General features: G+C 42.1%; 1 pseudogene across 1 annotated transcript; it reads right to left on the bottom strand.

Moving 5' to 3' along the window:
• Positions 1–647: 647 nt before the first annotated feature.
• On the bottom strand, positions 648–1253 carry LOC308568275 (heme-binding protein 2 pseudogene; annotated as a pseudogene). Its single transcript has one exon. The product of its transcript is annotated as a heme-binding protein 2 pseudogene (transcript).
• Between the last annotated feature and the right edge of the window lie 22697 nt (positions 1254–23950).

Below are 23950 nucleotides of genomic sequence, written 5' to 3'. Positions count from 1 at the left end.
CGCTATTTATGAAGATAACTTCAGGGAGCCAGACGTCGTAACTTGCACCACCAGCATGAGAGACCGCATCCTGCAGACAGCCCTGTCTGCTTATTAGGGGACCCTGGTTCCCGCCTTTCAGGTCCGGTGGGAGACAGTACAGCGAGCTGCCCAGTGAGCAGTGGATCTGGGGGAGACTGAATTAGCCGTACCCGCGAGGGGTCTAGCAGGTAGAGGAGAGCCAGCCTGAGCAGCGGGAGGGAGCAGCAGGGCCGTGCGCGGTGCCCAGAAGCAAATGTGGCTGGGCCTCCTAGAGTGGGTGGATCCTAAGAAGACTGACAAGCAGCCGAGTAAGATCTTGGTCCCTCTGTGGCAGCAGCTGAAGTCGCAGGGGCGGTTTCAGCTAGTGCCCACACCCCAGGCTAAGCTGGAGCCTCACAGAGCTAAAGACCACCAGGGTTATGAACCATTTACATGTTTATAGAGTATTGTCCCTGCTATCTGTGTATCTCGATAAAGCTTCAAGCATTAAAAAGGCACATTGGAAATAAGCTCAATTTATATTAGTACTCTCAGGGAGAAGATACTAGACATGCACACTTATAGGTGTGTTGATATCTATATTAAACAGAGTTTAGCCCCTGGTGATGCTATGTCTTTTCTTTTTCTCATTCATTTTCTTTGGAGGGTTCATTTGTCTGAATTGACCACACTTCATTATTTCTATTAAGCAAATTGAGAGGACTGTTGTAGCCTGCAGTGAAATAAACCTTTTCATTGAAAACTTTTCCTTCTTCCCTCAAAATGTTTGCTGACATCAAAAGCTGTTCTTGATTCTTGTGAGCACTAGAGAAACCATGAAAAGACTGCACAAACACGGTCATTTTGGCTCTGTTTTCAATGAATTCAATGAAGACATCTGACTCTGAAGGTCTGGGTGGATCAGATGGCTGCTCAGAAGGGATATACAGGGAAATGGTAATGGCCAACTCACTAAAAGGACCTGAATCCAGCTCCACATTGCTCATCACTGCAGCTGTGATCTTTATTTTCATCTCTTTCTTGTTTTTACTTTGAATGTAGCTGTTCAGCCTGGTAAAGCCAGTCTGGATGGCAGAATCCCAGTCTGTTGAGTCAACAGAGGTGCTGACCTACTTGGCTGGTCCATAGTGCCAGATCCCTCTTGGGAATTCTGGAGGCTGGAAGTTTGAGGTCAGGGTGCCAGAAAAGTCAGGTGAGAGCCCTCCTGGTGGCAGACTGCTGGTGGTATCCATACATGGAGGAAGAGATTACATTAGTCTCTTAAGTCAAGTAGAACACAGAAAGTAGAGCTACAAACCAAAGGTACAATAGTACTACCTTTTATAGTTGTCCATGCATTTACTTTTAGTAGAGATCTTTATTTCTTCATAAGGCTTTGAGTTACTCTCCAAAGTCCTTTCATTCCAATCTGAAGAATGTCCTTCATGCCAGGCAGGTCTGTGGTAAAGAACTCTCTCAGCTTTGGTTTATCTGGGAATGTCTTAACGTCTCCCTCATTTTTGGATAGTTTTGCCAGATATAGAATTTTTGGTTGACAGCTTTTTTTCCTTCAACACTTTGAATATGCCAATCCACTGCTCTCTGGTCTCCAAGGTTTATGATGAGAAATCTGCTCAAGATCTTGTTGGCAAAAACATGATGAAAACTACCTCCTCTCAGCTTTATAGATGTTAATAATGTACCCTATCTTATGCAACAGAGCATTTTCCTATAGTGTTGTAATATCAGTTAAATTGTAGCATCATTTTGAAACCAATCAGAGTTTTTAAAAAAGGAAGTGAATATTTTAAGTGTAGACACTATAAGATCTTTAAAAGACAAAAAATATTACAAAATTTTCAATTATAAATGAGAAGGTAACTGCAGTATCCTACAGATTTTAATTTCTAATAAAGTAAATATCAATCTTTAACATCCCACATCAACAAAAAGATCTTTGGAATCATTTTTTTTTGTTAAAGAATTTTGATACCAAAAACTGAGAAAACCATTGTGGTTTATCCCTAGCCATCATTGGTCTGTATCTTGCTCTGACCTTATAAGGTGCCATTGTGATGGAATTACAAAAAACTCCTAGATAAGGTCCTGGCTGGTCTAAGGTGTTTGTCCTTATAGCCAAGGAAGCTTATTTGTGGTCACCCATCAAACTTGGAAAAATTAGCTTATTTTCTCTCTTTTTTTTTTTTTTGCTTTACTTTTCCTTTTGTCTTTATTCTTTATCTCACTTTTTTCCTCTCACTTTTAAAGTTTTCTTTTTCTCAAATTTTCTTCTCATGTTTATTTTTTATTTTCCTTGTTCTTTTTCTCTAATTTTTTTTTTTAGTATTGTGAGCTAGCATTGTTAGTATAGTTTGTATTGGTATCATTAATATAGTTAGCATTGTTTATTGGTATTGTTTGTTAGCATAGTTAGCATAGTTAGTATTAGTTAGCATAGCTAGTATAGTATTTTCTAGCACAGTTAGCACTAATAGTTAATATTGTCAGTTAGTGTAGTTAGCAGGTCACCATGTCTTATGACCTTGTATCCATCTCTACTGATGAGGAGCCCCAGTTTGGCCACTACAAGTTCCTGAACACCTATTGGCCAGGGAACATTTTCAAAGGTGAGGTTGGCCCGGCACTTTCTGACTGGGACAGAGGTGGCTGTCAAAGTCATTAAACAGCAGGGCTCCTTCAGACTTTCCCAGGAAGTCCCCTTCATGAGGCCTTTAATCACCTGAATATTATAAAGACATTCTAGGTGATAGACACCAAGGAAACATTATTCCTTGTTGTGGAACATGTAAGCAGAGGGGACATATTCTGTTATCTGCAGGGCCATGGCAGCATGACCGAGAATAAGGCCCAAGTCATTTTCCAGCAGCTAGTAGCCGCTACGCAGAACTGCCACCAGAAGGGCATTGTCGACTGGGACCTGAAGCCAGAAAATGTGCTTTCTGATGCCAAGCTGAATATAAAAGTGGCAGACTTGGGTCTCAGCACTGAGTTTATTGGCCATAAGCTGAGCATGTTCTGTGGCAGTCTCCCTTATGATGCCCATGAGCTCTGTCTGGGCCCAAACTATGATGGCCCCAGGGTGAATGTACGGAGCCCGGGAGTGGTTCTATATAAGATGGTTGCTGAGACTCTGCCTTTCATGGGAGAGAACTTCTGGGTGCTACAAGAGCAAATACTGAGCAAGTACTACCATGTCCCCTATTTCCTGTCTTTTGAGTGTGAAAAGCTCTTAAAGTAATTAATGACTCTCAATCCCAATGACCTCCCCTAAAATCTCCTTTCTTAAAACCATTAGGACATAAGACCTAGTGTGATCTCTCTCCCAGGAGCACTCCCATGCCTTTCCCTCCCCCCTCTCCCTTCCCTTCTCCCTTTCCTCTTCCTCTCTCCCCTCCCCCTCCCTCTCCCTCAGGCATGTTACCATTAGCTTCCCCACTCCCAAATACCAAGGGCCCTTCCTTTGCATCTATAACTTGTTTCCTAAGACTATTTCTTGGAGGAATTACTTTTTCTACATCTGTGATTTACCAAATAAATGTTCTCTTATAGTTTGGGTCTTGGCTCTGAACTCTTTCCTAGCCAGAACCCAAGTACCAAGGTTGATGAACCCAAGTCCAGTCTGACCCCACGGGACTAACACCAGTGATATTCCCACTGCCTACAACAAGATCAGCAGAAAGAAAAAAGAATAAAAAAATATGAAGATATTGTAAGGAGCCTCTGGGACAACTTCTAGTGTACCAAAATTCAAATCATGGGGGTGATGGAAGGAGAAGAGAGGGAAAGAAATAGAAAACCTTCTTGAAAAATGATGACAGAAAACTTCCCTTACGTGATGAAAGAAATAGACATACAAGTCGAGGAAGCACAGAGAGTCCCAAGCAAGATGAACCCAAAGAGGCCCACACCAAGAACACAACATAATTAAAATACCAAAGGTTAAAGACAAAGAGAGAATCTTAAAAGCAGCAAGAGAAAAGCAGTTAGTTACCTACCAGGGAGCACCCATAGGACTGTCAGCTGATTTCTCAATAGAAACTTTGCAAGCCAGAAGAGAGCGGCAAGAAATATTCAAAGTGATAAAAAGCAAGGACCTAAAACCAAGATTGCCCAGAAAAGCTGCCGCTTAGAATTGAAGGTCAGATAAAGAGCTTCACAGACAAGAAAAAGCTAAAAGAGCTCAGCACCACCAATCCAGTATAACATGAAATGTTAAAGGATCTTCTTTAAGAGAGGAAGAAGAAGAAAAGATAAAAAATATCAACAATAAAATGGCAATAAATACATATCTATCAACAATCGAATCTATAAACTAACATGCCAGTCTGCATTCCCACCAGCAGTGTACTAGGGTTCCCTTTTCTCCACATCCTCATCAGCACTTGTTGTTTGTTGATTTACTGATGGTAGCCATTCTGGCAGGGTGTAAGGTGACACCTCATTGTCATTTTAATTTGCATCTCTTTGATGATTAGTGACTTTGAGCATTTTTTCTTATGTCTCTTGGCCGTCTGTATGTCCTTTTTGGAGAAGTGTCTATTCAGGTCTTCTGCCCGTATTGTAATTGGATTGTTTGTCTTCCTTTTGTGGAGTTGTATGAGTCCTTTATATATTTTGGAAATTAACCCCTTATCAGATGTATCATTGGCAAATATGTTCTCCCATACAGTGGGCTCCATTTTCACTTTGATGTTGGTTTCCATTGGTGTGAAGAGGCTTTTTAGTTTGATGTAGTCCCATTTGGTTTCTTTTGCCTTTGCTTCTCTTTTCCTAGGTAATATATCTGTGAATATTCTATGTGAGATGTCTCGTACAACCACTATGGAAAACAGTGTGGAACGTCCTAAAAAAATTAGAAATGAAACTGTCATTTGACCCAGTGATCCCACTTCTATGTATATATTCTAAGAAGCCTGGAACACCAATCAGAAAGAATATATGCACCCCTATGTTCATAGTAGCACTATTTACAATAGCTAAGGTCTGGAAATAGCCCAAGTTCCCATCAGTAGATGAGTAGATAAAAAACTGTGGTACATTTACACAATGGAATACTATGCAGCTGTAATAAAGAAGGACCTCGAGAAGATCCAAGATAGTGGCAGATTAAGTGGAAGCTACATTGACACTCTCTCAGGACCAAACTGGAATTACAAGTAAAATATAGAAAAACCACCCTGAATAATCAATTGCAACTGAAGACTATCTGGGGAGCACCCTCATAACAAAGGATGAATAGTGGAGATGTCATAGAGACTGCTTTTGCCTGGGGGGTGGGAGGAAGCAATTGACACGCCCTGCTGAAAAACCTCTAGCCCCACCCTGTGGAGTTTCTACAGCCTGAGTCTCATTAAGAGACTCAATAAACAGCCTCTTGGTGCTTTGAGTCTTTGCCTAATTTGCATCTCGACCCAGGGCTGGGACAAGCAGACCTTGGTGCACATCATGGTCCCATCCAAACACACCCAGCCCCAGCAGAGGGAACCAGAAGCTATGGAGTGTGTAAAACTTCAAACAGGGTACTCAAGGCCAGTCACAAACAGCGTAGACATTGCCTGCACCAGAGACCATCCAAAAGACTGGGAGTCCTAGCAGATCTACCTAATACATAGAAACAAATCCAAACAGGCAGCCAAAATGGGGAGATGAAAAAAACAAGCCCCAAATGGAAAAAAAAAAAATCCTCCAAAAGAAGAGCTAAGTGAAATGGAGATAAGCAAACTATCAGATATAGAGTTCAGAATACTGATCATAAAGATGCTCAACAGGATGAAAAAAGATATAGAAACTATGAAGGAAATTAAGAATGACATAGTAGACATAAAACCACATTGGAAGGAATGAACAACAGATTAGGGGAAGCTGAGGGTCAGATCATCAAATTAGAAGACAGAGTATAAAAAAATCACTTAATCAGAGATCCAAAAAGAAAAAATTAAACAGGAGGACTGTTTAAGGGAGCAGTGAGACAACATGAAAAATGGGAGCACAGTTAAAGGGAGCAGTAAGACATGAAACATAACAATATTCACATCTTAAGAGTGCTAGAAGATGTAGAATGTAAGCAAGCGTTAGAGAACCTGTTTGAAGAAATAATGGAAGAAAATTTCCCTAACCTGGTCAAGGAAAAAGTCACACAAGTTCAGGAGGCACACAGAGTCCCAAGCAAGAAGAACCCAAAGAGGTCCATGTCCAGACACATCATAATTAAAATACCAAAAATCCAAGACAAAGAGAAATTCTTAAAGACAGGAAGAGAAAAGCAATTCATTACCTACAAAGGAGCTCCCATAAGGCTGTCAGCTAATTTCTCACCAGATACTCTACAGGACAGATGGGAATGGCATCATAGTATTCAAGGTAATGCAAAACAAGGATCTGAAAACAAGACTACTCTAACCAGAAAGGTTATCATTCCAAATAGATGGTGAAATAAAGAACTTTCCACAGAAAAAAGGCTAAAGGAATTTATCACCCTCAAACCAGCATTGCAAGAAATGTTAAAGGGACTGCTGTAATAAGAAATTGAAATAGAGAAAATGAGAAAAGGCATAAAAAAATAAAATGGCAATAGATAAGTACCTATCAATAATAATCTTAAACATAAATGGATTAACTGTCCCAATCAAAAGACATAGTGTATCTGAATGGATAAGAAAACAAGACCCAAATAGATACTGTTTACAAGAGACCCACCTCAAAACAAAAGACTCACACAGACTGAAAAAAACTTCTGGAGGACTTTAAAGGAGAGATTGACAGCAATACAATCATAGTAGGGGACTTTAACACCCCACTGACTTTACTGGACAGATCTTCCAGACAAAAAATCAACAAGGAAACAGTGACTTTAAATGACACACTAGATCAGATGGATTTAATTGACATTTACAGAACATTCCATTCCAAAGCTGCAGAATGTGCATTCTCCTCAAGGGCATATGGGACAGTCTCAAAGACAGACCACATGTTAGGACACAAAACAAGTCTCTTCAAGTTCAAGAAGATTGAAATCATATCAAGCATCTTCTCAGACATTTACACAATGGAATGCTATGCAGCTTTAAAAATGAAGGATCCCTTACTCTTGGAGACAGGATAGTGGAACCTGGAGAGTATTATGCTAAGTCAAATAAGCCAGTCAGAGAAAAACAAGTGTTACATTATCTTACATGTGGAATCTAATAAACAAAATAGACCTACGAACAAAATAGATCCAGAGACACAGAAGCATGGAACAGACTGATGAATCTCAGAGGGAAGGCAGGGGTGGGTGGGTGGGGATTAACTTAAGAATTTATATGCATATATGCATAACCCATGGACACAGACAATAGTGTGGTGAAAGTCTGTGGAGGGAGTAGGAGCAGGGTGGAGGGGATCAACGGAGGGAAGGGACATCTATAATACTTTCAACAATAAAGATAAAAAATTAAAAATAAATGATCAAGGAATCTAATGAACAAAATAAACTGGTAAATAAAATAGAACCAGAGGCATGGAAACATGGAACAGACTGACAAATCTCAGAGGGAAGTGGGGGTGGGGGGGAGAGGGGATGGAAAAAGATTAACCAAAGAACTTATATGCATATATGCATTACCCATGGACACAGACAGTAGGGTTGTGAAGGTCTAGAGTTGGGTCTTGATCTGAGTGGAGGGGGAAAATGGGGGAAAATAGGCAGGGGCATCTGTAATACTCTCAACAATAAAGGTTAAAAAAAAAATCATCCTCAGTGCTTTATGGTCATTTTGACTAAAAAAGTTGTTGTAACAAGCACATTCTTCATATTGTTTAGCAACTTTAGCTGTGAATTTTATTTAGCTGTTCTCAGTCATCAGATTCTTTAAAGAAAATAATTTTCCATTATTTAGGATAGAAGAATATATGCTACAAGCCTTGATGGTAACTGTAAGAAAGAATTTCCCAAATGTTATATGTCAGTGTATACTGTTGTAGGAAGTAGCATATAGCTGCATAAACAGGTTACTTTGAAGATTATATGAAGAAATCAATCCTGCCAATGCTTGAATCTTAGATCTCTAGCCTCCAGAATTGTGAGAAAATAAATTTCTGTTGGTTAATCCACCCAGTCTGTGGTACTTTGTTGCAGCAGCCCTAGAAGACTACTACAGGGACCATGTATAGAGAATGTACAGGAGAGGCAGTTGGCATGGTGCACAGCCTCTGCGGTCTGGGCTGGATCCTAGATACACCACCTACAAGTGTATAACCCTGAGCAAGGTACTTAACTTCTCTAAACTTGGGTTTCTTATATGTAAGCAGGGATAATAACACCTACTCTCCAAGATAATTTGGATTATTTATTTAGCATCACTTAACATATCATTTACTGAGCCAGGTGCTACTCTAAACATTTAAAAAATATTCAGTGTGAATTAAATGGGAACAATGCAGGTAATGTGTTTAATAAAATGTCAAGCATGTAGTGTGTAACAAATATATATCATTATTATCATTATTATTTTTAAAAATTTATCTTTATTGTTGAGGGTATTACAGGTGTCCCATTCCCCCTCCAGCATTGACCCTCTCCACTTAGTTCCCACCCCCTCCCCAGGCCTTCACCCCGTTATTGACTGTGTCCATGGGTTATCCATACATGCATATAACTTCTTTGGTTAATCTCGTCCCACCCTCCACCCCCCTTCCCTCTTTCCTCTGAAATATGATCATCTGTTGCCTGTGTCAGTTACTCTGGATCTATTTAGTTCACTAGATTCTTTTGTTCATTAGCTCCTTCTTAAAGAAGACCCTTCAACTTTTCCTATAGTGCTGGTCTGGTGGTGATGAACTGCTTTAGCTTTTTCCTATCTGTGAAGCTCTTTATCTGATCTTCAGTTCTAAATGATAGCTTTGCTGGGTAGAGCAATCTTGGTTGTAGTTCCATGTTTTTCATCACTTTGAATATTTCTTGCCACTCCCTTCTGGCCTGCAAGGTTTCTGTTGAGAAATCAGCTGAGAGCTCTATGGGTGATCCCTTGTAGGTAACTAACTGCTTTTCTCTTGCTGCTTTTAAGATTCTTTCTTTGTCTTTAACCTTTGGCATTTTAATTATGATGTGTCCTGCTGTGGGCCTCTTTGGGTTCCTCTTGTTTGGGACCCTCTGTGCTTCCTGGACTTGTAAGTCGATTTCTTTCCCCAGGTAGAGGAAGTTTTCTGTAATTACTTTTTCAAATAGGTTTTCAATATCTTGCTCTCTTTCTTCCCCTTCTGGCATCCCAATAATATGAATGTTGGGCCTCTTGGCGTTGTTCCAGAGGCTCCTTATACTATCTTCATATTTCTTGTGTGTTTTTTTTCCCTGATTTGATTCTCAGTGTCCTCTACTCTACTGTTGACTCCCTGTAAATTATTCTTCATTCCATTTCATGTAGCCTTCATTTCAAATTGGTACTTTATTATATTATGGATTTTCTCAGTTATTTCCCTAATAGTATGCTTAAACAGCCTTATAAACAAAATCCTGAACTCAGTGTCCGTTAGCTTGCTTGGATCGATTTCATTTAGTTCCTCTTCCAGAGATTTCTTCTGTTCTTTCCTTTGTGACATGTTTCTTTGCTCCACATTTTGGCTGCTTCCAGGTGTTTGTTTCTATGTATTAGGTAGAGCTGCTATGTCTTCTGGAATTTGTAGAGTGGCTTTATGTAGTAGGTGTCCTGTAGGGTCCAGTGTCTCAGCCTCCCCAGTCACCTGAGCTGGGCCTTCTAGGTGCTCCCCTGTGTGGGCTGTGTTCACTGTTCTGTTGTAGTTGAGTTTTGGTTGCTGTTGGCGTCACTGAGGGGAATTGACCCCCTGGACAATTCTCTGTGAGAACCAGCTGCAACTACAGCCAGAGAGCTGTTGTGCTGGAGACACCCCTATGGAGCAAGATTTACTTCAGTGGACCTTTGGTGTTCACCAAGTGTGCCCCTTGAGTGTGTCACTCGTGGATGTGGTAGGGTTGTAATCCAGGGTGGCCGAGTCTGACCACCAGGTGCACTGTCTCTGGGGCCCCCTGGGAAGTGAAAAGTCAGCCTCTGCCAGTGCCTTGCCCAAGGCCACCCAGCATGAGCTACATAGCAGACTGTAGTTGGCTGCTACTTGTGCTGGGCTTGGAGGTGTCCAGGAGAGGCCAAGCTATGAGCCAATGCAGGCTTCCACTAGTGCCAGGCCTGGGGCCACTTATCAAGATGTATGGGGCATGTAGCTGCTTGTTTGAGAGGTTTTAGGAAAGTCCTAAGCATGGGGCTCGAGAGGTCACTTGCACAGAAAAGCCCCTGGATGAGCTTGCAGGTGGGGAGGGGCGGGGCCTCCTGGAATCACTAGGGTGGGGCCAAAGGTATGAGACAGGTGCTGGAGATTCAAATATGGTGCTTTCCTGCCCATTGTGTGGGAGGAGGGCTCTCCAGAGGAGCAATAGCCTCTGCCAGCTCTTCTGCCTGGGAGGAAGCTGCCCCTCCACATCTCGCCCCAATCTCAGGCAGGTTAGTTCCTCCTGGAGTGTCCCAGGTTCCTTTCAGGCTGCTGCCCGGTGCTGGGGCTCAGAGGGAGGGTGTCTGAGTCCCTGCTCGGCTCTTTAAGAGGAGCTTCCTGGGGCTCCTGCAGCCTCCACAACCCTCAGCCACAGTCCCCGCTTGTTTTCTAGCTCGAAGTTGAGGGACTTCTATTCCTTGCCCTGGAGCCTTGGGCTGGGACCCCTCACTCCTCCAGGAAACCCCCACCACCAAGATGTCCCTCCCAGGTTTAAATGGCAGCACTGGGTGTGGGCCTGCAGCCGAGTCTCCGAGATTCAGTGCAGATCCACCCGTGTCTCCGCCCCTGCTACCGGTCTCGGTGCTTCTTCAGTTCCCTGGTTGTAGGGCTTCTGTTCAGCCAGATTTCAGGTGTTTCTGAGTGATGGTGGTTCTGTATTTACTTGTAATTTTGATGTGGTTGCGGGAAGCGGCAGGTGCAGCTGTTACCTACGCCGCCGTCTTGATATCTTTATGTCATTATTATTATGTGCTCTATAAGAATTTTTTTTCTAGAAAAACCCACAAATAGTTCTCTAGGGAATTGAAACTATTCTTTAGCAACTACTACTGTCTGATAGTTTAAGCACAGTATGCTAATGATTGAAAATTCTGTCAGTATTTTGGAAGCTATTTTGCTAGGAAATGTGTTATTTTAAAAGATTTGCTATATTTTATTATTTTTTAAAATAAATCTTTATTGATTTCAGAGAGAGGAAGGGAGAGGGAGAGAGAGATAGAAACATCAATGCTGAAAGAATCATTGATTGGCTACCTCCTGCATGCCCCCACATGGGATGGAGCCTGCAACCTGGGCATGTGCCCTGCCTGGAATCGAACCACCATCTCCTCAGTCATAGGTCCATGCTCAACTGCTGAGCTGCGCCAATAAGGCAATTTGCTATATTTTAAACTGTGGCCTTTATAATGTCTCAGGGACCATCTCAATGTGAACACATATTTGCAAAAACATATCTACATATACACTTTAGCGTTGCATAAGTGTGAGGCTCTTCTGTACCTCAACAAATAATGTTTTATGTCCTAAAGTTATTGGAGAAAAATTTGGTGCAGTTCCACAGATAGGCACTAGGTGACACTCTTGTAAGGCAAACTCAGGCTTCCCTACTGAGAAGAAGCCGGGGTTTTTACTGGTAAAGTGTAGTCTAAGTTGATTCTCCCGTTTAGTAGTAAGATATTCAACCTGCTAAATATGAGAAATGGAGAAGAAATGATTTATTCAGTTACTCTAAAGGAGACATTACAAGGAGGAATCTTTTAAAAAAGTTATTGATTTTTGTTTGTTTGTTTTAGAGAGAAAGGAAGAGGCAGGGAGAGAGACGGAAACATCAAGAGCCCACAACCTGGGCATGTGCCCTTACTGGAAATCAAACTGGCGACCTATTGGTGCATGGATCTATGCTCAACCACTGAGCCACACTGGCCAGGCTGCAGGGAGCTATCTTAAAAACCCTATGAATGTAGGACTTAATGGGGCACCATATTTTGTGGAGTGGGCCCAGAAAACAAGAAATCATCAAGCACTTTGGTGGAAGCCGGTAGTATAATTGAATTCTCATTCAATCCTTTTTTGAATATTTTAAGATCAGCACTGATATATCTTTAAGGTAATTTTTCTTTTTTCTAGTATGAGCTTCCACAGTCAACTGATGCTGTTTGGATGGAATAGACAAAGAATCAAGTGGGAGAGAAAGCCCCTAGTAATGCAGTTTGGACTCTTCGTTTTCACCTCCATGCAGTTCATCAGCACCCCCTATTTTCAGAATAATTTAGTGCTGTCTATTGAAGAGTATGCATCAGTTCAGGAGACTTGGTCCTTGCTCTAGCTCACCCGCCAGTCTGCTTGTCTTAGGGATCTTGAGGCTGTGCCTCGGATGAGAGAGGCATTCATTTCCACTTTCCTTCTCTCCCACTGATCCTTCACCCATGGCTGCTCCTCCTTCTCACTCGCCTGCCTGCTTCTCAGATGTGCCTCAGTCTCTGTCTTCTGCAGTAAAAAGAAATGGACTTTTGTTTAATTTTTATTAATGGCCATGGAAAAATTGTTACTTGTTCTAAGGAGGTAAGGGGAAGAGGGAAATCTTACTGAAGTAATCAAACTAGTCCTCAGTTTTGTTAACAATGTTGCTATACTAGGATCTCATGTAGTAGATTGGGTACAGGTATTTTGATATTAAGGAAGAATCTGCCTTGGTGGTTGGATGACATTTTCTTTTTTTCTTTTTTTTAAATTCTCACCTGAGAATGTTTTTTCCATTGCTTTTCAAAGTAGGAGGGAGAGAGAGAGAAACATTGATGTGAGAGAGACACATCTATTGGTTGCCTCCTGCACTCTCTGACCAGGGCTGGGGATCGAGCCTGCAACCGAGGTAGGTGCTCTTGGCCAGAATCGAACCTGGGACCCTTCAGTCCAAGGGCTGATGCTCTAACCACTGAGCAAACCTGCTAGGGCTTCTTGCTTCTCCTTCCTCCTCCTCCTCTTCTTCTTTTAAAATACGTTTTTATTGATTTTAGAGAGAGAGGAAGGGAGAGGGAGAGAGAAACATCGATGAGAGAGAACCACTGACTGGCTGCTTCCTGCAGGCTCCCTACTGGGGATGGAGCCTGCAACCTGGGCCTGGGCCCTGACAGGGAACCGAACGTGCTGCGTCTTGGTGCATGGCATGATGCTCAACCGACTGAGCTGCACCGGCAAGGTGGGTTGGGTGAATTTTTTATCCTATCTCCTTACCCTCTCTCCACAGCCTTCATAGTCTGCTGAGGATGCTGGGTCTATTTTCTAACCTCAAGGTTTGTTTTCTGGCCATCCATTCATCCACCCACCTCCCTCACCCTGGCTCCTTTCTCTCAGTTGGAAAAGGGGCCTCAGCATATCTGATGCAATCATGGCGCCAGGTGAGGCCTTTTTGAATCCAAGACAGGTTTTCTGACTTTCTCATTTTAACTCTACCTTTACTTTCTGAGTATTATAGTCCCTTCCTCACCAAGTTAACCACCAAGAGGTACAGGACACTCACCTTTCCAGAACCAAAAGAAAAATAAAATAGGAAAAATATACAGATGTGAATATATTATAAAGAATAACTTCAGAATTTATAAAATTAGCATTGGAACACATTGGCCAAATTTCTGCTCTTTTAGAGCTGGGGAGGATTGAAGGGGTCCTGAGTACCTTGCCGCCTCCCCTCTCCTGTAATCCTGGGCTAGACTTGAGTCTGTGAGGGTTTCCATGCTTTCCAAGTAGAAGTGTGACTTGGCAGGACGTGGATTGCAGCAAACGGGGTTGCTGTTGCTTCTGGCTGTTGCTTCTGAAATGCACCTACTCCACCCACCCTTAGCTCCCGAAGCTTTAATTGCAAGGTGCCATGAAATTTTGCTGTTCTTTAGCTACTAAGAGAAGATGAGGTTCAGTAACGTTTAGGTTAGGCTTCGTGCCTAACCCCTGAGTTTTGGTGACAGTAGCCGAGGGTGCCAGTTCTCTCTCTCCTTGGTCTGAGTAAGTGCTTGCAATTTCAGCCTCTGAGCCACAGTTTTTAGTTCAGGCATTGATTTTGGAAGACCCTGTTAATATGCAAATATCTAAGAGGAGAAAGTTAACCTTGGTTGGTTTCACCTGTTAACAGATTAGCTGATCGGAAAAACTTGCTGACAGAGAAGGTCCCGGGAGAAATACACCTCAGAGACTACTTTCTGGCAGAGAAGGGGAGAAACTTCTGGGCTTCGGGTCTTGCTTAGGAAGAAGGCAGACTCAGAACGAAACTGCACAAAGAGGGTTTGGGGCCTGGAGAGGGTCAAGTAAACCCTGATGGTGATAGACCAGGTGAAAGACAAATCCTATCTGCCGCTCGGGCTGCCTGGTTCCGGGCTCCGAGTGGCTCAGGCCAGTTTCCAGGCCAGGCCATGGCCACACAAATGCTCAGCCTGCAGCACAGGCCTCTGGATTCCCTTCCAGGCTCATGTTCCCCATAAACTTCAGCTCATTTTGGTCGCCCCCTTGAATTCCAGCAATAATAGTGCTCATCAGTACTTTCAAAAGCTCTCGTGCGCTCCACCTCGTGATTTGGATGCTGTGATGAAGTGGAGGCCGGGCGAGGCAGCCACGCCTGCAGAGGTGCCCTTGGGTGCCTGTGCCTCTCTCACAAGGGACCCACTGAGCTTCATCTCGGGCTTTCCACCTGGAGGCGTTTCACAGGCGATTCTCTCCAAGGAGCCAAAGCTTCCATTCAGGGGTTATTTTTCTTTGCAATTCTATCTCTCACAGCTGTGCAACTCGTTTGGTCCTGGGGCTCTTGATGGGCAGGACTTCTCCGGGGAGGTAAAGGAGAGTTTAATTAGAAAATGATCCTCTTGCCTATGGTGGCGATTATCATACTTTATCAAGGGGCACAGTCTTAACCCCAGTCTGCTCCCCATTTTCAGTGCTTGGCAGGAGAAGCCAGTAATCTAACTCCGATCGCTGATAGAGGCTTCCTTACTGCTCTCCCACGGTTTGAAAGGGAAAAGAACCTCTCTCCCCACCCCCACCCCTTTAGCTAAACCACATGGTTCTGTGAAAGGCTTTGCACAAACTGCTCCACAGCGCTTCAGGTGAGGTCAGAGAGAGAGAAAATTTTTAGTGGAGATTTTATTAGCCCAGACTTTGAGGCTTTCATTGCATTTACCAGGAAATAGGCCCTTGAAGCACATCCTCTCCGGGTGCCTCTCAGGTCACCGCTGTTGAAGTGCATGGAGCCAGGGCCTTAGAATTCCTTCCACTGAATAAATGTGGTCAGCTGAAGGCTACACTATTTTAAGAGATGCAGCTTGTATGTTTAAAGTTTAAGGTTGGGCTGAGCAGGATAAAGCATAGGGCTGTGGATCTGGGAAATGGCAGTCATAGGTCCTGTCTCTATCTTGCTTTTGTGACTTAGAGGACATGTGCAATGGCTTTGACTTAAAATTTTATTTTTTACAGATTACGGACACTATTGTTGCAAAGAAACTGCCTGGTTGTCTGTTGGCTCAAGCTGAATTCCGTGAATGGCAACATAACATCCAGAGATGCATTCTCTGCACTAGAGATAGAACAGAGACCCACAAGGCTAGTAGGGCTCCCTGGGGGCTGCCCCAAGGGGTTGGGGGTGACTGAGAAAGCTCTTTCTCTTTCCTTTGCACCCCAAGCTTCACAATCCCAGCTCTGTAACAAGTCTCCATGTTCACAGTGTACCCCCCACAGTTCTGTGTTACCTTAACATACAGTCCTTTCCAAAAAGTAAGAAGTGGTTAGGGACCTGTGTGCAGGATATAATTTATTCTAAACTTCCTGATGTTCTAGACATGTGGATATCAGGACAAGGTCTCCAATTAAAATGAAAATTCCAAATTTCTGTCTTCCTGCGCTGTAATTAGCGTCTCCTTTTTTAAGGAAAGAATTGGCAGTTGTCAAGGTAGCATATTTTCAGAAGGAGAGGCTCCCTGACTAAAAATATTGCGTTTCCTCTTCCCCATTATGGAATGTTTCATTTGGGTAAAGGAATTGCTCGCTCTAGATCCTCTTCTTAAAAATTCTTAAACTTCTGAGAGGTAAAAGATATGTAGCTATTCATTAACACTGTAGTCTGAATTAGTTGTGCTAATAACTTTCTAATAGTAACTAGGTGAGGACTCAGGGAGAGGGGAAAGTTGTAGGCTAGTTGGTGCATGTTTGTATGTGCCTGTGTTGGGGGAGTGGGAGAAGATGAGGTGGGTCCTGAGCACCAGTCGGGGAGGTGAGTTGTTCAAAGACAATTTCTCCCTTTGTTGTGGTTTTCCTCAGAGCATTCTTTCTGCAGCACCTCCACCTGCCAGGGGCCACAAGCCATTGTGGTCTCCCGAATTTAATGCTAACCCAATTATTGAGCAATGTAGCCAAGTAATTAGAGAGACCCAATTGGAAGCATTTCACTGCACCTACTCCCTCTTCCTACTTTAAAATGACCTTAGAGCTTACTAATTGTGCTGTCTTCTCACAGCTTTCTATCTTTTTGCTTGTACATGTATCACTTACTTTTGTTTGAAACATTTTTTGGGGGTGGTGTTAGAGAAAAATCTCACATCTATGAAAGACTAAGTTTTTTCTTAATCTTTTCCTTGGAGTGGTATCTCAATGCAGGAGTCCAGGCTTCTCACAGGCTGTCATTTGTGTGTACCCACCAGCATCCAGCATGGCCCTGCCAATTGTTAAAATGTTGGTAAACTTTTTATACTGGTTGGAGTTAGCTGCTTCCCTGAAGTCCCTGACAACCCTTCCAGCCCCTCATCGGGAAGCCACGCCCCCTCTCCCCACATCCAGTAATGAAAGGGTTAACACCTGGAGGCCTCCCATTCTGCCTCCCCACTGTGCTGCCCTGGAAGCTTCTGCAGAATGGTGTTTTGTGACACCCTCCCCCCTTTCCTTGCTAACCTCTATTTTTAAAATGCCAGTCACATCATAATCCAGGTGCCTGCAAATAGGGCCAATGGGGCAAATTTAGCCACCTCCCTATTATTGTAAAAAGGTTTTATTGGGCAGAGCCATGCCCACCATTTACTTAGTGTTAAGGTTGCCTTCAGGCTGCAAGGGGGAACTTGAGTCATTGCAGCTGAGGCTTGATGGCCCACAAAGCCTGAAGTATTTATTATCTGGCCCTTTGCAGAAAAAGTTGGCCCACCTCTGCTAATCCATCCCTCAGACCAGCCACAGTGCTGAGGCATCTGCTTGCAGACCGTTCTGTAGACTTGGCACCACCACCTACCTGGTCAAGGAACCTCTTGTTTTCTGACTTCGTTTCCTTCCTCGGCCCCCCTTGCCATGTGTCCTGCACCACTATACTGCCCTTAGTCATTGAAAAAGGTAATAAAGAAAGGGGAGATGGCAATTGTTTTGTTTTTTAAACAAATGTCAGAAAACCCTATGAGTATGTCTGACATTTCAAAAAAAAATGTTGGTAGTCCTCTATTTGCATGGAGTTTTATGTGGTTCAGAAAGCCCATCTGTAATCCATTTGAGTTAAAGTCCCATTTGTCATTGCTGTCAGGATGGTAAAATATATTTGAAACCTTTTTGCTTTAAGGAAAATAGAAGGCTTCGCTGCACTTGACATTGAGCTGAAGACTTTGCTGCTCTCAGAGAAATGTCAGTTCTGAGAAAGACTTGTACAAAATGAGAGCTGGACAAAATAATTACCCTTGTAAGAGGGTTTTGCTTTTTGCTTCAACAGAATCCATTTTCCCCACAAACTCTATAGGTTCCTAAAACAACAAGAAGCCTTGAGAAGGGTTAGGGTCAGGGTAATTGGCACAAGTAGCCTTGACTTCATTAGATGGAAGGATCAGTAGCACAAATAGGGAAAATGGCAGAGAACCCAGGCAGCAGTTTTGTAGTTACTTTTAGAATAAAGATTTTGTTTATTTTGGTAAAACTGGTAAATCACTATTAAAAAACCTCATCAATATAGAAAACTACAATGAAGAAAAATGAGAATTCTAAATCCCTGTTTTCACTTTTGAGAGAAAGTATGTCTGATGTTCTTGTGCCCCTTAAATTGGAGTCTTTTAAAGATCCGTGTTGAATTAGCAGGATATCTGGCTACTTTACTCAAGGTCCTCTGGGCGCTAGACTTTCCTTGACTGTCTTCTTCTGTTCTGAGGATTAATGAAGGTCTGTCAGAGAAGTGACTTCATCGTAAAAGCTGCATCCTGTTATGCTCTTGCTTTATCTGGAGCAAAGGGATGGTTCCTTTGGTTGCAAAGGTAACTTTTCAGCCTTGCTTCTCGATCAATTAAGAAAAGATCCCATTAGGTCCATCCATGGGTTTAGTTACTTAAATCAGAAGACAATGAAAAAGTGTTCATGTGACTTATGAGACCCAATCTTGGGGCAGTAAGTTCACTGGCAGTGACCATACAGATGAGTCAAAAAGAAAGAAGACGAAATCACAATCATTTTAAGAGACAGAAATGTTAGAAGTCCATATAATAGGTCTATGTGGCATCCTGAGGTAGTTTTGCAGGAGCTATCTCAGGATTACTGAGGGCCTCACAATCTTCAGGGAAATCTGAAGAAATTAGATTTTGTAGGTCGTTTTCTTTCTCTGAATATGGATTTTTATGTGGAAGAGTTAGCTTTTTTTTTTTTTAAAGAGCAAGGTTACAAAAAGAATAAGGAAATAGGTGTGTGTGTATGTGTGTGCTCCCTTTCTTTCCTGTTTCCACCTAGAAATCCATGCTGTTTGCTTTCTATCTTCCTCCCCCACTCCTCTTCCTTTCTTCCTTTCTCTTTTTAAAAAATTGTTGACAGTATTACAGATGACCCCCATTTTTCCCCATTGCCCCCCTCCACCCAGCTCCCACCCCACCCCAGGCCTTCACAACATTATTGTCTGTATCCATGGGTTATGCATATGTGCATATATGTTCTTTGGTTAATCTCTCCCCATCTCTCCCAACCCCGTCCCCTTTGAGATCTGTCAGTTTGGACATGCCTCTGGACCTATTTTGTTCTTCAGTTTATTTTGTTCATTAGATTCGACATATAAGTGAGATCATGTGATATTTATCTTTCTCTGACTGGCTTATTTCACTTAACATAAAACTCTCCAGTTCCCTCCATGCTGTCTCAAAGGGTAAGGGATCCCTCTTTTATACAGCTGCATAGTATTCCATGATGTAAATGTACCACTGCTTTTTCATTCACTCATCTACTAGTGGGCACTTGTTCTGTTTCCAGATCTTAGCTATTGTAAAAAGTGCTGCTATGAACATAGAAGTGCATATATTCTTTCTGATTGGTGTTTCAGGATTCTTAGAAGATATTCTAAGAATATCTGGGTCAAAAGGCAGCTCCATTTTTAATTTTTTGAGGAAACTCCATACTGTTTTCCACAGTGACTGCACTAGTCTGCATTCCCACCAACAGTGTACAAGGGTTCCCTTTTCTCTACATCCTCGACAGCACTTATTGTTTGTTGATTTATTGATGATAGCCAAGGTGTAAGGCGATATCTCACTGTAGTTTTAATTTGCATCTCTCTGATTGGTGACATTGAGCATTTTCTCATATGTCTCTTGGCCATCTGTATGTCCTCCTTGGAGAAGTGTCTATTCAGGTCCTTTGCTCACTTTTTAATTGGATTATTTGTCTTCCTGGCCTTTCTCCCTCCCTCCCTCCCTCCCTCCCTCCCTCCCTCCCTCCCTCCCTCCCTCCCTCCCTCCCCTCCCCTCCCCTCCCCTCCCCTCCCCTCCCCTCCCCTCCCCTCCCCTCCCTCCCTCCCTCCCTCCCTCTCTCCCTCTCTTTCTCTTTCTTTTCTTTCTTTCTTTCTTTCTTTCTTTCTTTCTTTCTTTCTTTCTTTCTTTCTTTCTTTCTTTCTTTCTTTCTTTCTTTCTTTCTTTCTTTCTTTCTTTCTTTCTTTCTTTCTTTCTTTCTTTCTTTCTTTCTTTCTTTCTTTCTTTCCTTTCTTTCTTTCTTTCTTTCTTTCTTCTCTTTCTTCTTTTCAACACATGGCAGACAGCAGACTGGTTCAGATCTTATATCTGCAAGGCAACTAAGACTTTTTATTGAATACATATAAAGCAAATGTTTTTTATTTAGAAGAGATGCATGAAAAGGAATTGGGACTCTTCTTTGGATGAGAAGCCAGGAATAAGTCTTGAGCACACAACCAGCAGTTGTGGAAAAAAGTTTTTAGGCATCTGAGTGCGAGAGGAACATGAAGATTAGGTCAATAGGTTTGAGTTTAGTTTTGCATTTAGTACTCCTCAGGGTACTAAGTAACTAGAGTATTTTTGCTGTCAGCTCATGTTCCCCTGGAGTTTCACTCTCTGCTGATGCGAACTAGGGAAGAGGCAAGGCCAAGTCTGGGTCCAAGTCAGTCCTGGAGAGTGGCAGGGGATGGGAAGGATGAGCCCCAGGCTTCACAGGGCCACAGTGAGCCACTCCCATTTGCTGTCTCTGTACCAGGAAACAACTCTGGTCATTAGACCCTTAGGAAGAAATGACTTTGCAAGGAGGCAGGCTCTATTGTTTATGATTCACCAGCTGTGGTGTTTGGCAGGGCTTGTGGGTGGGTGAGGTTGAGGAGTGAATGTTTAAGGCAGCTCATGTCTTGTTTTCTCCACACATGGAGACAATATAAATTTGTTTTTATAAGTGGTTATAAAGCATTGGTAAGCCTTCTCCACGTTCTCTTTGAAAAGTATGCTCTTTTGGAGTTTCAGTTTTAGACTGAGTGGAGCTTCCTGTTCGGGGTGAATACATGCTACCTGACAAAATGGGGAGTATAGAAGAGGCTAAGGAACTGTATCAGCTAAAAATATGTGTAGTATGTTTGTTTGAAGGCAAAAGAAAACTTTATTTACAGTGGTTTGAACAAATGAGAAATTTTCTCACATAAGAAATTTAGAGGTTGATGATGGTAGCTGCTCTTGATTCATGGGCTCTGTGTTGTGATGGTTGGCATCTCTCAGAGCCCCTTAGCCTTTCCTTTGTTCTTGCTTCTCCTTGGGAATAAGGTTGGTGGCCCTGACTCCAGAAATCATGTTGCAGTTAAGGCGGAAAGGAGAGGAAAGGGGTAGTGCCAGCTATAGCTGCCTTCTTTATTAGGGGAGTGAAAACTTTTCCAGAAACTTCAATTAGATTTCAACTTGTACCTGACTGACTGGAACTGTGTTACATGGCTATCTCTAATTACAAAAGAGGCTTGGAAAGAAAGTAGGGGCAGATATCAAAGTATAGTTTTCAAAGAAATTAAAACATGACTCTCATATGAATAAAGAATAAGCATATGTCAAACATTTAATTTATTATTGAGGTAACCAGGAGGATAAGTAAAGGTGATTCAAAAGAAAACTTGATGAACAATTTGTTGAAAGAACTTCCCTAGGTTAGGGACAAAGCTGGTTAATGATAAATAAGCCATAACCTTCAGTGTTCACTTCCTGAATGGACAAAATCATTAGCATTTCTACTCTACAAAAATATATAAGGTTAATATGTACCATCCCAGAATGTGGGCCCTTGTCAGTGGGACAGCAAGTTAACAAAGATATATTCTCTGAGAAGATTAAATAGTCTGTGTGTGGGCCCATTAGACCAGGCTCCAGTTATCACATTGAAAGGACAGGCAGTCACCTTTTTGTCTTATTTCCAAGTTTTGGAAAAGTCTTCTTAAGAATGGGAGTCTTCTACAGGAGTATGTGTCAGTGTAGGTGTTCAGGTAGCAGGGTGAAAGTTAAAATTTACTGTTGGGATATTATGGTTAATTGTGGGTCTTGAAAAGCGTTTGATAAGACAGGAAAGACATTCCAAGGACTTTCAAAATCCATATATAAGTGTACCTCACTCTTGGAAAACTGAGCACCAAAGTCCAAATTTAAAACCATTATGTGGAAATGTATGTTTTTATTAGAAATGATTCCTGCACTTCACAGAAGGATTTGCCACCTTTACAAAGGATTATATTTATTATAACTGCTTTTCTGAATTTATTTAAAATATTAGATGTGTAACAATTTGATTTCCTGCTCTTTTCCAGAACTACATCTCTTATGTGAAGTTGAGTATGCTTGCAATCTAAATTTTTTTCTTGTGTGAAGATATCTTTCTTTTAGTTATAATTATAGAATGCTTTATTGAAACTGTATTTGTATAACTTGCTTTGAAACCTCCCCAAATCTCCCAACCATAAAGACCTTACCAAAAGTTTTTCCCAGAGGGGAAAAAAGCCCCATATTCACCTAATGTCTACTGGACTTTTTACGTTAAGATTCAGCCAGAATTAGAAAGGTATCCTCACATCTAGAGGGAATAAAAAAGATTGATTTATGATTTTTTTACAAGCATGACTGAGTCAGGAATCATGCTTATATAATTTCAAAGTCATGAAAAGATATTAATCATAATTAAATTTCTTCTAAGAAGACATTTGAAACAGAGATCAGATGCCAAGCTAATTGATTACACAACTATAGGACAGTCACCCCGACAGCAGAGGGAGAGGACAGTTTAGACTCACTGTCTAAATATTTAATACCCAGTGGGAAGCAGGGAATTGGAACAAAGGCTGTAATGAGGACTAATAGAAATCAGCCAGAAGGGCAATGGACACATCCTTATTGATTATGTAGTTTGTAAAGAGAAAAAGTGATTAATAGAAATAAGAGAATGAGCAGCAGGAATGATATTTTTTTTTAGCTGCAGATGGAAACTACATACTTGTAAAGGTCATATCTAGTCATTTAGAAATAAAATATCCATCTTAAGGAAAAGTAATGTTGCTTTAAAACAGAAATGCAGGGACCTTATATTCTGCCCGATTTCCGAATGCTTGTGTTCCTTTTCGTTGTGAAATAGTATAGTTTTCAGCTAGTCAGACCTTTCAGTATAAAACCAGTGGACCAAAGAAATTTTAGTAGATCTAGCTTGGAATTGCTTAAAAGGAACAGTGGTTTTAGTTTTCTGGGTTCTTATGTTTTAAAGCTCTTTCTTCTTAAGTGGGAATTAAATGACCACAGTCTTGAGGAAAAAGACGAAAGAAAGTGTTTTTCAGTTGGTGAGATGTTGTCTGGAATGGTTCATAATTGGTGTCAGGATAACTGAGAATTAACACTGATTTACCTGAAGCTGCTTCCTTTGTTTCTGATCTAATAGTTTTCATGTGCTACCCATGAGGCCATCCTTTTCTTCTTTGATCTATGTCCCACGACATTACAATCGTGGTGGGAAGGACAGTGGAGAGACTGTCCTGGCAGAGCCATCTGTTCTTGTCACACAAACCATACATTCTGCTGCTCGATGAATACTGCGTTCATCTTTGCAGCGACCTCTCTTGCACTCCATTACCGGCTGGTGTGTTTAAAGGCTCAGGTACTGCGATGGATGTTTCTGGAGAGGTACACTTCTTAAACTAGCTCCCAGGGACTTTTGTTTCTTCCCAGTGTCCTTTTTCACTTTCTCATTTACTTTTTCTCTTGCCTTTTTCTCTCTGGGAAGCTCAGAGAACATTTTTCTCCTAAGGGCTTAATTATACTGTCTTGTACTCCACCACCGCTCCATAGGTGGCTGTTGATTGTAGGACATCCATTTGTCTTGAGAGCCTCTCTTTTCAGTAGGCACGGGGGCTGCCGTTATCCGCTCCATTACAGCTCAGGACACGAAAATGCTGGGAAGGACACTTGCCTGAAGTCATGTAGAAAGTTGAAGCCTGAGACTCACTCAAAACTTAAGTCTTTTGACTTGGTTGACTGCTCTTGTGTTTATATTGTTTCCGAAACTCTTTTTCTCTCTCTCATGCAGACACACACACACACGCACGCTGGGTAATGCTACTCTTCTACTGACCTCCATGCTTATCCATAAAAAGAAGCTCCACTCTGAATCCTTCCAAGTGGAGGAATGC

The sequence above is a fragment of the Miniopterus schreibersii genome (genome assembly GCF_964146895.1).
Source record: "Miniopterus schreibersii genome assembly, chromosome: 1".
In the NCBI taxonomy this organism is placed as follows: Eukaryota; Metazoa; Chordata; class Mammalia; order Chiroptera; family Miniopteridae; genus Miniopterus; species Miniopterus schreibersii.
This window is presented reverse-complemented; position numbering and strand designations above follow the sequence as displayed.